Source organism: Salmo salar, chromosome 05 (genome assembly GCF_965601325.2).
Source record: "Salmo salar chromosome 05, fSalSal1, whole genome shotgun sequence".
In the NCBI taxonomy this organism is placed as follows: domain Eukaryota; kingdom Metazoa; phylum Chordata; class Actinopteri; order Salmoniformes; family Salmonidae; genus Salmo; species Salmo salar.
In genome coordinates, this window is record NC_138295.1 from 48,401,388 (window position 1) to 48,417,291 (window position 15,904).

General features: G+C 41.9%; 1 protein-coding gene across 5 annotated transcripts in view; it reads left to right on the forward strand.

Annotated features, from left to right (window-relative positions):
* LOC106604982 (receptor-type tyrosine-protein phosphatase U) overlaps window positions 1-15,904 on the forward strand; it is a 242,004-nt gene that overhangs the window by 96,390 nt on the left and 129,710 nt on the right. The window lies entirely within an intron of this gene.

The following is a 15,904-nucleotide window of genomic DNA, read 5'->3' on the forward strand; positions in this document are numbered from 1 at the left end:
TTTACTGGCAGCCACTGTTGGTACCTGTGCGCTTTCTATTGGCCTTCCGATGGCGCGACCGGGCCATCAATTACATTTATATTTTCTGAAAACTCTGGGGCGCTGTCAAAAAGCAATTAAGTTGAGAAGTGTGCATTTTTTTGAGAACCTTCAAACCCTTCGACTTAATTAACTTCCATACTGTTCTGCAGGATCTGACCTTCAAGTGTAAATAATAGCTTTGTACAAACAGGAGCCAAAGGTAGGATGACACTGTGGAATTATCACTACATGCCCTGACAATGAGGGGTATTTAAACTTGACACACACAACACAACACACACACACAACACACAAAGTTGTCAACACGTGTGGGTGGGCAGAGGGCCATGGGAAAAGTCACCTCGATAATGTCTGACATACATACAGCATTGACGTGCTCGCTCTTTCTCTCAACTTAATATTTGCTCGAGAGTCATCTCAGTAAATATATCCCTACATGAGAGAATTACAAGCTCTCCCCAAACAATGGCATTGCCAAACACACCACACTCAGACCAGCTCTCACATCAATGCTCTCTTTAGCAGAACAATTCATCAACTCAGTCTAACCACCATTAATGTGGCCATGGCAGTTTCCTATAGCAGAAAAACTAGGGATAAACGGCATTCCTCTGACTTATTTTTGATGTGTCTTCCTTTGGCTTGCTTTACAACACTCCTCTTCCTTCTAATTCTAACTCGGTGTCCTCCTTCTCTCTACCCTCTGTCTTGGTACATGCTGCTTCACAGATTCATAAGCAGCCCAGTGATGGCTCATGTGCGAGTCAGCATTACACCAGGGCTACCGAGGAGAGGCATCACTTAGAAGAAAGAAGGAATAATGGGCAGATGAGGAGGAGTAGATGAGTCTGAAGACTGGTTGCAGCAACACACTTGACCGTTCTTGGAAAATACAACCTGTTAAGAAACTGTTTAAACTGTAGGTTTCGATTATCCATCTCAAAATGAAGATACTGTGATGTTATTTATCCAGAATAATCAATCTTCTAGTTTTTGGCAGATTTTTGAAACCTTTTGGCCTATCGGGAAATTAATGAACTGATCGGTTCATGTACTGTATATCTGACCATGGCTAGTATAGTGTAGCAGCAGTGAATAAATAAATCGCAAATTATCTGTCTAATACGGTGTTTCCGCTTTTGAGTCCCTTCTCTGCAAAAATAATGATGTCCCCTTTCTGCAGTTACATAAAGAGTCATGCCGATGAAAACGGATAAATAAACAACAAACAATGCTGGAGAGAGTCAAGCGGAGTGGAGTTGAACATGACTCGATCTGACCCGGCACGCCTCTACATCTCTCTCTCTGTATTCACCAAGGAGCTCTTAGCTGCAACCCGTGTGACTTTAAATATTAAAGGACTTAAGTTACAGAAGCCATGCAGCAAGCTTAATGGAATCTCTTTGGATTTGAAGTGATAGGTCATCAGATTTGCTCTATCGCCAGAGAGTCAGGGTCTACTATTGAAGGATGGAGAGAATAAGGTTCCTCTGTCATGCCCATCATGCTAGTAAACCCAATGCTCAGTAAATTGACCGTATTATAAACCTATGAAGTCTTAAAATATAACTTCCTTTATTATTTCAAGGCATTCCTGGATGTACTTTCCCTTCGATAATGCTATCACACTGTAGTTGATTAAAAAAATGAATATTTGAAAAGAATGGCTTAAAGACAAAAAAAATATTCACAGTAACTTTATTACAATTACATATTCTCAGGGCCTGTTGATTTAATCATAATCCTTGAACGTAGGAGGATAGAGAGTTGTTTTATAGCACACATTCTCAATGTTTATGTCTGTAACATAAAACATTTTCTAAAGAGTGGAATGCAATTTTACATTCTCTGTAAATCAACAGAGCCAACTAGAGTAGATTAACATACTCAAAAGCCACATAAATTCTCTCATAATTTTTCAGCCTAGTAATCTATCTGCAATACGATTCCCTCCCCGCTTTCCTTTTCCTTGTTCACGACTTTGAAGGCTTCATGTTTCTATCTAGTGTATGTCTGGCCATTTGTATTGTTGCCTAACCTGAGACAACAACACAGCGTTGGTTGTGATAAGATTAAGCTTCGATATTCATATCACTCTGGTGACAGGTGCTACGCTACTTCACTTTCTCTTATTGCTGTTGTGTCCCCTAACATCAAGAGAGAGTTGAGTGGGGCAAGTGGAAAATGGAAGAGAGAGTGAGATCACTTTAGAATATGTTTGATTTGAAATCTTTCCCGTCTGCCGTGCTCAGCCATATATTTCTCCCTCTTATTGGTGGAGGTGTCTGCGATAGCTGGAACTATGTTATCAAATATTAAAGATGTTATCGAGCCCGCCAAGTCTGCCAACTAGATCTGGATCTGTGCTCTCCCCCATCTTCTTCCATCTCTTCACTATTTTTCCTTTCTCTCCCCTGGTTTGTTTTCTCTCACTGTGTTCCTCCTCGATTTATTTTTCAGTGTGACAAATACTGTCTCAAGTTGCAGACCTTTTCTGACAGCATGGTCTCATAGACTAGAAGTAACATAGTAAATGTAAATCTGGAACTCTGAAATTAGTATGATATGTGCCTCGTTTCAGGAAAATAGGCGTATGTCACGTGTCACTACTTCACAGGAGAGCCATTTGAGAGTAAACTTATTTTTTTTAATCTAAATGCTTTTTTGGCAGAAATGCCTTCTGGAACATGTGAACCTTTATGTGCCTTAATAACAAACATTTATGCCATCTGTTAATACGAATACAATTGTTAAATTACGAGCCTAGTTGGTTTAACCATGGAAAAAGACAAGAACCTTCCCTCTAGCCAGCCATCCCGTCCAGGGGCCACTCGGAATGGAGCCGGAGGGGATGGCTGCCGTTTTATGGGCTCTTAACCAACCGTGCTATTTTGTTAGTTTTTTTCGCATTGTTTGTAACTTATTTTGTACATAATGTTGCTGCTACTGTCTCTTATGACCGAAAAGAGCTTCTGGACGATTACTGACCTTGAACTGGACAAATAATTTTTCTTTAATGAGTCAGACAAAAGGGATTTACTCCAGACACCCGAACAGGCCCTCATCCCCGTCATTTGCAAGAGAAAGAGGCATCGCAGATGGAGATCGGAGTGCCTTGTGAGGATCCGGCGACAAGTGGCTAATCTGCCTTTGCCGTCGGTACTATTGGCCAACGTACAATCGCTGGATAATAAGGTGGATGAACTACAAGCACGTATATCCTACCAACGGGACATTAAAACTGTAATATCTTATGTTTCATCGAGTCATGGCTGAACGACGACATTATCAGGTATGAAGGTAAGACCCAGATGTAGACCACATCGAATAAACAATAGTTTTAATGATCCAATAGGGGCAGGCAATAGACAGGTCAAGGCAGGCAGGTGTCAGGAAACCAGAGGTGAGGCAACGGTACCGGACGGCAGGCAGGCTCAGGGTAAGCAGAGGTCAAAAATCCAGCGGCAGGTGTCGTGGAAATATTGAATCAAATATTTCTCAGATACCGGAGCTTGTGAATTCAAATAGACTTTATTACAAACAGTAAAAAAGCCGAGCAATTCCATGGAAGAACTGACTCTCCAATCTAAGTACTTGGCTTTTATACAGTCTTACCCTTACATAACATCGACACTCCACTTTATGAATCTTGTTGTGTTGCTTAGTTTCCATTCTCTTATTGGCTCAGACATTGGGGCATAGATTCTATTGGTGGCGTAACATGCACACTCCTTCTGGTGCCTATAACTGATTAGCTAATGTTCCTGTCCAAAGGTCTTCACAAGTTCAGGCCAATGTTGCCTATGTATGATTAACCCATGTGCATGTCCAGTAGCCTTCACAAGATCAGATATTGCCCAGACCAGTCACGTCTTGTTGGTCTACCTTGCCTCATCCACACGGATTCTGCTTACGTACTGTTTTTTACATGTCTAATATTTACACTTATATCGATTCTTCTTTCTACTTCAAAGAGAACAGTATAGGTACTGAAAATCACCAGATGACTGGAAATGCTCTAACAGAGGCAAAGGTACAGGTCAGTGGCAGGGTCAGGCAGAGTGGTCAAGCAGGCGGGCTCGGAGTCAGGACAAGCAAGGGTTAAAACCAGGAGGGCGAGAAAAGAGAGACTGGGGAAAAGCAGGAGCTGAGACGAACAAGACGAACTGGCACAGACAGAAAACACAGGTATACTGTAAATACACATGAGATAATGGGGAAGATGGGTGACACCTAGAGGGGTGTGGAGACAATCACAAAGACAGATGAAACAGATCAGGGTGTGACAGACATGAATAACATGTTAGACACTGTATCAGCAGGATAGAACAGCAGCCTATATTTTATTTTATTTCACCTTTATTTAACCAGGTAAGGTAGTTGAGAACAAGTTCTCATTTACAACTGCGACCTGGCCAAGATAAAGCAAAGCAGTGCGACAGAAACAACAACACAGAATTACATGGAATAAACAAGCATACAGTCAATAACACAATAGCAAAAAAATTAAGTATATATACAGTGTATGCAAATGGCATGAGGAGGTAAGACAAGGGGTGGCGATCTATGTATATATATAAACAACAGCTGGTGTTTGATTTCTAAGGAAGTATTGAGGTTTTGCTCGCCAGAGGTAGAGTATCTCATGATATCTACCTAGAGAGTTTTCATCTGTATTTTTTGCAGCTGTCTATTTACCACCATAAACCGATGCTGGCACTACGACCGCACTCAATGAGCTGTAAATGGCCATAAGGAAAACGCTCATCCAGAGGCGGTGCTCCTAGTGGCCGGGGACATTAATGCAGGGAAACTTGAATCTGTTTTACCTCATTTCTACCAGCATGTTAAATGTGCAAGCAGAGGGAACACAACTCTAGACCACCTTCACTCCACACACAGAGACGTGTTCAAAGCTCTCCCTCGTCCTCCATTTGGCAAATCTGACCATAATTCTGTCCTCCTGATTTCTGCCTACAAGCTAAAATCAAAGCAGGAAGCAACAGTGACTTGGTCAATAATAAAGTGGTCAGATGAAACAGATGCTAAGCTACAGGACTGTTTTGCTAGCACAGACTGGAATATGTTGCCGGGATTCTTCCGATGGCATTGAGGAGTACACCACATCAGTCACTGGCTTCATCAATATGTGCATTGATGACGTTGTCCCCACAGTGACTATATGTACATACACCAACCAGAAGCCATGGATTACAGGCCACATCCGCACTGAGCTAAAGGGTGGCGATGCCGCTTTCAAGGAGCGGGACTTATCAGAAATCCCGCTATGCCCTCCGATGAACCATCAAACAGAGAAAGCGTCAATACAGGACTAAGATCGAATTCTACTACACCGGCTCCGATGCTCAACGGATGTGGCAGGGCTTGCAAACTATTATAGACTACAAAGGGAAGCACAGCCGAGAGCTGCCCAGTGACATGAGCCTACCAGACGGACTAAATTACTTCAATGCTTGCTTCAAAGCAAGTAACACTGAAACATGCATGAGAGCATCAGCTGTTCTGGACGACTGTGTGATCACACTCTCCGCAGCCGATGTGAGTAAGACCTTTAAACAGGTCAACATTCACAAGGCCGCAGGGCCAGACAGATTACCAGGACGTGTACACCGGGCATGTGCTGACCAACTGGCAAGTGTCTTCACTGACATTTTCAACCTCTCCCTGTCCAAGTCTGTAATACCAACATGTTTCAAGCAGACCACCTTAGTCCCTGTGCCCAAGAACACTAAGGTAACCTGCCTAAATCACTACCGACCCGTAGAACTCACATCTGTAGCCATGAAGTGCTTTGAAAGGCAGGTCATGGCTCACATCAACACCATTGTCCCAGAAACCCTAGACCCACTCTAATTTGCATACCACCCCAACAGATCCACAGATGATGCAATCTCTATTGCACTCAACACTGCCCTTTCACACCTGGACAAAAGGAACACCTAGAGTCGCAAGAAGAAATATGTGAGCCCTTTGGAAATACCTGGATTTCTGCATAAATTGGTCATAAAAAATTGTATCTGAACTTCATCTAGGTCACAACAATAGTCAAACACATTCTGCTTAAACTAATAACACACAAGCAATTGTAGGTTTTCATGTCTTTATTGAACACACCGTATAAACCTTCACAGTGCAGGGTGGAAAAAGTATGTGAACCCTTGGATTTAATAACTGGTTGATCCTCCTTTGGCAGCAATAACCTCAATCAAACGATTTCTGTAGTTGTGGAGCAGACCTGCACAACGGTCAGGAGGAATTTTGGACCATTCCTCTTTACATAACTGTTTCAGTTCAGCAATATTATTGGGATGTCTGGTGTGAACTGCTCTCTTGAGGTCATGCCACAGCATCTCAATCAGGTTGAGGTCAGGACTCTTTCTCCAGAAGTTGTATTTTCATCTGTTGAAGCCATTCTGTTGTTGATTTACTAATGTGTTTTGGTTCATTGTCCTGTTGCATCACTCAACTTCTGTTGAGCTTCAATTGGCGGACAGATAGCCTAACATTCTCCTGCAAAAATGTTTTGATAAACTTGGGAATTCATTTTTCCGTCGATGATAGCAAGCTGTCCAGGCCCTGAGGCAGCAAAGCAGCCCCAAACCATGATGCTCCCTCCACCATAGTTTACAGTTGGAATGAGGTTTTGATGCTGGTGTGCTGTGGCTTTTTTTCTCTACACATAGTGTTGTGTGTTCCTTCCAAACAATTTACCTGTCCACAGAATATTTTGCCAGTAGCGCTGTGGAACATCCAGGTGCACTTTTGAAAACTTCAGACGTGCAGCAATGTTTTTTTGGACAGCAGTGGCTTCTTCCGTGGTGTCCTCCCATGAGCACCATTCTTGTTTAGTGTATTTACGTATTGTAAGTATTATGTGATTAAATGAATCATGTAACAATTTACTCAGTAGTAACCTGGGGTACCACGGGTAAAGTTTGTTTTATGAGTTACCATTTCCCAAATTAACTCAAGAAAAGATCAGAATATCTCAATATCATAGCAGTCAATCATGAATTAGTATTACCTCATATTAGTCTCATTCTGAATATAACCTGTTAAATCTGCTCAAACCCTAGTCTACATGATGATTCAGCGATACATAAATTGGCTTAATTATTTATTTACTAACTAAATAGTCACATAGAATTACATAAACACACACACAGGATAGATTATACATTGATTACTACATAATGCAATGAAAAGTCCCTAGTGGACTAACCCCATGTGACGGCTGGTTACACAATGAAGGGGTGGGGAAAGAAAGAGCGGGAGAAGGAGAGACAAATTAATTCAACTATTGTACATACAGTTGAATAATACGCTCATTGTAAATGTGATATTTAGCTGTAGGCCGTGCATGTCTAGTCTTCTTCTTCTCTGTTGAGTTTCAAAGGGTCTTACCATTTTCTGGTCAGGTAAAGTCTAACCATTTTACACGTGTAGCCACAGCTCCACGCTTTCTGGAGCCAGTAAGTCTGGCTTACTGTCCGTATACCGGTCTTTAGTTTTAAACCATTACTCAGCCATGTAGCCACCACTCCACGATGTCTGGTTTAATGTAAATATTGTTAGGAGTCCTTTTATAAACACTCTGGGGGAAAAAGGGGTGTTCCATCCTTTTGGTATAATGTCTGTGCTCACGTTGGCGTGGTTACTGACTGGGTAAAACTTTACATGAAAAACAATTCTCATTTAGAATGCTAAAATCACATTTAATCTTCTCACAAATTGTTTCATATTTAATCATATAAGTTCACAACATTTAGATGTAACTCTGACATATATATTGTGAAATCTCTTGAAGTTACAATGTTTCCATTATAACATCTTTAATGATATCCCAGAACAATTAGGCTGCTGCTACTCTCTGTTATTATCCATGCATAGTCACTTTAATAAATCTACCTACATGTACATATTACCTCAATTACCTCGACTAACCGGTGCCCCCACACATTGACTCTGTACCAGCACCCCCTGTATATAGCCTCACTATTGTTATTTTACTGCTGCTCTTCAATTTTGGTTATTTTTATTTATGTTTTTTGTATTTTTCTTAAAACTGCATTGTTGGTTAAGGGCTTGTACGTAAGCATTTCACTGTTATAATTGGCGTATGTGAAATACAATTAATTTGATAATTTGATTTGATTGGCAGAGATAATGGATGGGCTGGACATGTCGAGAGATTAGTTCGGATTGGTCTGCAATGTAGCACGCTTCTGTCTAATGCATGAGCGGGTCAGTATTTGTTTCTAATGCAGCTTTTTTAAAGATATCAAGGTGTTGCTCTCCACTTTCTGGAGGACAGAGTTTTGAAATCAGTGGAAGGCCAGCTGGAATTAGAGTATGGAAGCTTAGGAGATGGAGAAAATTCTGGCCTTAGATCGCAAATATGCAGAGGGAGTTGAAAAGTGAACACAAAGGAGGCTGTATAAAATACATGTCTCCAGATTACATCTTCAAACTAAGGGCAACCATGGCATCTGTGACAGAGAGAGAGAAGCGTCCTTCCAAGTAAGATAGTCTAGCTAGCTACATTTCAGATATTACACGTTTCTAATTTTGTTAGAAAGATGTTTTGATTTCAAGTTAAAGCATACTGTTAGGTAGCTAGCTAACATTCGCTGGCTGGCTCGCTAGCTAACGTTACGTGTATGATCTGTGAAGTAATATTATTCACATTTCAGAGCCATTTGCATTGCTAGTTATAGCCTAAGGTTAGCTAGCTAACATTGAACCTGGTTGGTTAGCTACCTGCAGATTCATGCAGAGTAGTAACATTATGAGTTGGGGTTATGGTTTGTTGTTTAGCTAGCTAGCAACATGTCTAAGCAAAATACTCCACTATGCAAGTAACCATTTCAATAGAATGTTCATGATGTCACTGCGACACTGTCGATAGACGTAGCTGGTAAATGTTGCCAGCAGCACAGTTACAGTCAACTACTCAGTCCTTAATGATTACAAGCATACCTATAACATGATACTGCCACCACTATGCTTGAAAATATGGAGAGTGGTACTCAGTAATGTGTTGTATTGGATTTGCTCCAAACACAACACTTTGTAGTCAGGACAAAAATGTAATTGCTAAGCCGCAGTATTACTTTAGTGCATTGTTGCAAACATGATGCATGTATTGGAATATTTGTATTCTGTACATGTATCCTTCTTTTCACTCTATCAATTAGGAGAGTATTGTGGAGTAACTACAATGCTGTTGATCCATCCTCAGTTTTCTCCTATCACAGCCATTAAACTCTGTAATTATTTTAAAGTCACCATTGGCCTCATGATGTAATCCCTGAGCGTTTTCCTTTCTCTCCGGCAACTGAGTTAGGAAGGACACCTGTATATTTGTAATGACTGGGTGTACTAATTCACCATCCAAATTGTAATTAATAACTTCACCATGCTCAAAGGGATATGTAATGTCTGCTTTTTTACCCATCTACCAATAAGTGCCCTTTTTTGCGAGGCATTGGAAAACCTCCCTGGTCTTTGTGGTTGAATCTGTGTTTGAAATTCACTGCTCGACTGAGGGACAAAAAATATACAGTAATTGTATGTGTGGGGTACAGAGATGAGGTACATGTAGTCATTTAAAAATAATGTTAAACACTATTGCACACCTAGTGAGTCCATGCAACTTACATTGCATTTAGAATGTATTCAGACCCCTTGAATTTTTTCACATTTTGTTACTTTACAGCCTTGTTCTAAAATGGATTAAATAAAAAATGTTCCTCATCAATCTGCACACAATACCCCACAATGACGAAGTGAAAACAGGTTTTTAGACATTTGTGCAAATGTATTAAAAATTAAAAACAGATACCTTATTTACGTAAGTATTCAGACCCTTTGCTATGAGACTCGAAATTCAATAAAATGTATTTCAATCAATCAAATGTATTTATAAAGCCCTTCTTACATCAGCTAATGTCACAAAGTGCTGTACAGAAACCCAGCCTAAAACCCCAAACAGCAAGCAATGCAGGTGTAGAAGCACGGTGGCTAGGAAAAACTCCCTAGAAAGCCCAGAACCTAGGAAGAAGAGATTATAACAGAACATGGCCAAGATATTCAAATGTTCATAGATGACTAGCAGGGTCAAATAATAATAATCACAGTGGTTGTCGATGTTGCAACAGGTCAGCACCTCAGGAGTAAATGTCAGTTGGCTTTTCATAGCCAATCATTCAGAGTATCTCTACCGCTCCTGCTGTCTCTAGAGAGTTGAAAACTGCAGGTCTGGGACGGGTAGCACATCCAGTGAACAGGTCAGGGTTCCATAGCCGCAGGCAGAACAGTTGAAACTGGGGCTGCAGCACAGCCAGGTGGACTGGGGACAGCAAGGAGTCATCACGCCAGTAGTCCTGATGCATAGTCCTAGGGCTGAGAGAGAGAGAGAGAGAGAGAGGAGAGAGAGAGAGAGAGAGAGAGAGAGAGAGAGAGAGAGAGAGAGAGAGAGAGAGAGAGAGAGAGAGAGAGAGAGAATATACTTACATTTACACAGGACACCGGATAAGACAGGAGAAATACTCCAGATATATCAGACTGACCCTAGCCCCCCACACATAAACTACTGTAGCATAAATACTGGAGGCTGAGACAGGAGGGGTCGGGAGACACTGTGGCCCCGTCCGACGACAGTGCCAAACAGGCAGGATATAACCCCACCCACTTTGCCAAAGCACAGCCCCCACACCACTAGAGGGATATCGAAATTGAACTCAGGTGCATCCTGTTTTCATTGGTCATCCTTGAGATGTTTCTACATCTTGATTGGAGTCCACCTGCAGTAAATTCAATTGATTGGACATGATTGGGAAAGGCACATACCTGTCTATATAAGGTCACACATTTGACATTGTATGTCAGAGAAAAAACGAGACAGGATTATGTTGAAGCACAGATCTGGGGAAGGGTACCAAAAAATGTCAGCAGCATTGAACGTCCCCAAGAACACAGTGGCCTCTTTCATTCTTAAATGGAAGAAGTTTGGAACCACCAAGACTTCCTAGAGGTTGCCACCTGGCCAAACTGAGTAATCGGGGGAGAAGGGCCTTGGTCAGGGAGGTGACTAAGTAGCCAATGGTTACTCTGACAGAGCTCCAGAGTTCCTCTTTGGAGATGGTTGTCCTTCTGGAAGGTTCTCCCATCTCCGCAGCACTCCACCAATCAGGCTTTTATGGTAGTGGCCAGACTGAAGCCACTCCGCTTGGAGTTTGCCAAAAGCCACCTAAAGCCACCTAAAGGACTCTCAGACCATGAGAATCAAGATTCTCTGGTCTGATGAAACTAAGATTGAACTCTTTGGCCAGCGTCACGTCTGGAGGAAACCTGGCATCAACCCTACGGTGATGCATTGTGGTGGCAACATCATACATCATGCTGTGCGGATGTTTTTCAGCAGCAGCAAAAGAAAGATGCCCAGGGTCCCTGCTCATCTGCGTGAACGTGCCTTATGCATGCTGCAAGGAGGCATGAGGACTGCAGATGTGGCCAGGGCAATGTCCGTACTGTGAGACGCCTAAGACAGCACTACAGGGAGACAGGACGGACAGCTGATCATCCTCGCAGTCGCAGAACACGTGTAACAACACCTGCACAGGATCGGTACATCCGAACATCACACCTGCGGGACAGGTATGGGATGGCAACAACAACTGCCTGCGTTACATCAGGAACGCACAAACCCTCCATCAGTGCTCAGACTGTCCGCAATAGGCTGAGAGAGGCTGGACTGAGGGCTTGTAGGCCTGTTGTAAGGCAGGTCCTCACCAGACATCCCCGGCAACAACGTCGCCAATGGGCACAAACCCACCGTCGCTGGACCAGATAGGACTGGCATAAAGTGCTCTTCACTGACGAGTCACAGTTTTGTCTCACCGGGGGTGATGGTCGGATTTGTGTTTATCGTCGAAGGAATGAGCGTTACACTGAGGCCTGTACTCTGGAGTGGGATTGATTTGGAGGTGGAGGGTCCGTCATGGTCTGAGGCGGTGTGTCACAGCATCATCGGACTGAGCTTGTTGTCATTGCAGGCAATCTCAACGCTGTGCGTTACAGGGAAGACATCCTCCTCCATCATGTGGTACCCTTCCTGCAGGCTCATCCTGACATGACCCTCCGGCATGACAATGCCACCAGCCATACTGCTCGTTCTGTGTGTGATTTCCTGCAAGACAGGAATGTCAGTGTTCTGCCATGGCCAGCAAAGAGCCCGGATCTCAATCCCATGGAGCACGTTTGGGATCTGTTGGATCAGAGGTGAGGGCTAGGGCAATTCCCCCCAGAAATGTCCGGTAACTTGCTGGTTCCTTGGTGGAAGAGTGGGGTAACATCTCAGAGCAAGAACTGGCAAAGCTGGTGCAGTCCACGAGGAGGAGATGCACTGCAGTACTTAATGCAGCTGGTGGCTACACCAGATACTGACTGTTACCTTTGATTTTGACCTCCACTTTGTTCAGGGACACATTATTCCATTTCTGTTAGTCACAAGTCTGTGGAACTTGTTCAGTTTATGTCTGTTGTTGAATCTGTCTAATACTGTAACTCAACTATAGTTTATTGCATATTGCTAAATCATCTTTATGGAGTTACATTTTCAGTTTAATAGACTAATAGCATAGTCTTATCAACTGCCAGACCTCCTCTGCCATCTCACCAGTCGTTATCACCGGCAGCTCTATGTTGAAAAGCATCTCGGTTCTCGGGGCAAAAAACTTGTGCTCTCCTGGGGCTCAGATCCAGGACATTACTAAGCTACTTCCTACATGCACATTACAACCAGCAAAGGTAGTTCAAGTTACTTTATGTATGCCAAACTGAATAAAGGTTTCTGTCCGGCTGTTATTGTACCGGCACCCCCTGTATATAGCCTCATTATTGATATTTATTTTAATCATTTTTTAAACTTTAGATTATTTATTAAATATTTTCTAAATTCTATTGTCTTAAAACTGCATTGTTGGATAAGGGCTTGTAAGTAAGCATTTCACAGTTCGGTCTACACCTGTTGTATTCGGCGCATGTTACAAATACAATTTGATTTGATTTGATTCTTGTCTGATATCTTTATTTGTAAACTTATACAGGGCTCTCTTGTAAAATAGTTGTTTCTCATTTTGACTCCCTGTATAAGTACTCACACATTACAATGGAGTGGCCCGGTCATTTTGACAAGCAATAAGTCAGGGCTGCACTTCGATCATATTTGTGGGCAGGTTGCCCTCGATGCTGGGAAAACAAACCTCGCCCCCGTGTCTAATAACCGTCTCACTATTACTGGGGGCGGTGATTTGATATTGATTGGATTTCACTGGAGCCCACAGGCCTCCACCTTATTGTTCCACAGGATGGGTACGGAAGCCACCTGTCCCCAGAGATACATGGCCCTTTCCTTGCTATACTATTTGCTGTTATAGCTTTAGAGCTGCCTGTGTCTAGAATGCTGAATGGGGCCCTGTGTCAGGCAGCACATTGTGCTTCCTGATAAAGCCATTATTTCCCCAAGACCTCAGGGGCTTGTAGAGAACTATATAACTTATCCATCTATTCCTCTTTTCCTGTCTCTCTCACTCTCTCTCTCACTTAAATTACAATTGCTTTATTGACATGATGTCACAATGTACATATTGCCAAAACATACTTTGAAATGAAGTGATTCATTTACAATATTAATATCATTAAAATAATAATAATAATCAGGATTGTCAACAGGACAATCAGAAACAACAATAATTAAGGGTAAAAATAACCATACAATGGACAATAACAATGGCATAGAGGACATGTGCAGATTGGCTGGTCTGTCAGACACTGTCTCTCATCTTATGACATGCAGCAATTTAGTGCACTGCCAACCCACAGATCTCTACTTCCTCCCTCAACAGGATGGGTAGCCTATTCTCATAAGAGATGTCTTTGAATCCTTGAATAATGGTTTCAAATTTGGGGAAATTACACTCATTGTTTTATATTTTTTACATTTTGTCAGGAAATGCAGCTCTGTCTCGAGTTCTGTTGTGGTGCAGTGATGGCATAGCCTCTACAGTGTCTACCCTTTTTCAATGGTAATGCTGTGCTCACTGAGCCTGCACTTTGGTCAAGGCTTTTCTAAGGTTTTGATCAGTAACCATGGTCAAATAGTTTGCCATGGTGTGCTGTCAATTTAGGGTCATGGCATTATGTTTTGTACATGTGTTTGTGTTTCCCGATAGGTAATTTAGTTTTGTTTTGACGATATTGTCATTTTGATTTATTCTGATTGATTGGATATTCTGATCCTGTGGTGTTAGTAGACAGGTCTTTAAACTTAGGATCAGCTGGATGAGGTGACTATTTTCTTTACTCAGCAGGGCTTGGTAAACTTAATATTTTATTATTAGTGGATATTGGCCTAATTCTCCCCTGATACATTGTTTGTAGTTTTCCTCTGGAAATCTGAGTAATATTACAGAACTCTCTGCATGCAGGGTTTCAATGGGGTGTTTTTCCCGTTGAGTGACATCTTCTTTTGCAAGTGGGACCCCACTCCTCGCTGCAATAAAGTGCAATTGGTTCAATGACATATTCAATTAATTTGAGACACATTTTCAAAGGTGTTTCAATTTGAATTTGTTTTTGTTTTTTAATGATGTAGAATGCCCTGCGTGCTTTCTCAGTTCATTCACCGCCTCATTTACTGTAGGTGTCCAGTTGAGCTTATTTTTAAACCTAAGTAATTGTAGTGTGTACAGTACTCTGTATATTTTGTACCATTTGATGACTTTGGCCTAATTTGGATCTTCTCTGGAAAATCATTATTTTGGGGTTTACTGCCAGGGTCCAGATCTGGCAATACTGCTCTAGCAGGTCTAGGCTCTGCTGTAGACCATGTGCTGTGGGTGAGAGCAACTTTTGAATTGTGGAGACTAATACCAGGTGCTTTTTCTAGAATAGTCGTCAATTCATTCATGTAAATATTGAAAAGTGCAAGGCTGAGATTTGCAACCATGGCAAAGGCCCCACCCCTGGTTAAATAATGATGTCCTTTTCTTGACAATTTTGATGCCACACGTATTATTGATTTAATTATGTCATATGTTTTACCCCCTATACCACTTTCAATAACTTTGTAGAACAGTCCTGTATGCCAAATAAAATAAAATGCTTTTTGGAAGCATAAATGTTGGTCTTATTTTGGTGGACATATTTATCTATCAGGGTTAGCAGGGTGTAAATATGATCAATCGTGTGATGTTTTGATATAAGTCTAAATTGGATTTTATTCAAGACGTGCTTATTAAGGAAGTTTAGAAATCTTACATGTACACTGAGTATACAAAACATTAAGGACACCTGCTCTTTCCATGACATAGACAGGTGAATCTAGGTGAAAGCAATGATCCCTTGTTATGACAAAGGTTAAAGATGGACGTTTAAGCCTTGAGACAATTGAGACATGGATTGTGTGCCATTCAGATTGTGAATAAGCAAGAGAAAAGTTTTAAGTGCCTTTTCTAATGGGGTATGGTAGTAGGTTCCAGGTGCACCGGTTTGTGTCAAGAACTGCAGCTCTGCTGGGTTTTTCACACTCAACAGTTTCCCGTGTGTATCAAGAATGGTCCACCACCCAAAGGACATCCATCCAACTTGACACAACTGTGGGAAGCATTGGAGTCAACATGGTCCAGCATCCCTGTGGAATGCTTTCGACACCTTTTAGAGTCCATGCCCTGACTAATTGAGGCTGTTCTGAAGGAAAGGGTGAGAGAGCAACTTCAGTTTTAGGAAGGTGTTCCTATTGTTTTGAATACTCAGTGTATAATACTACAGAAAACCAGGT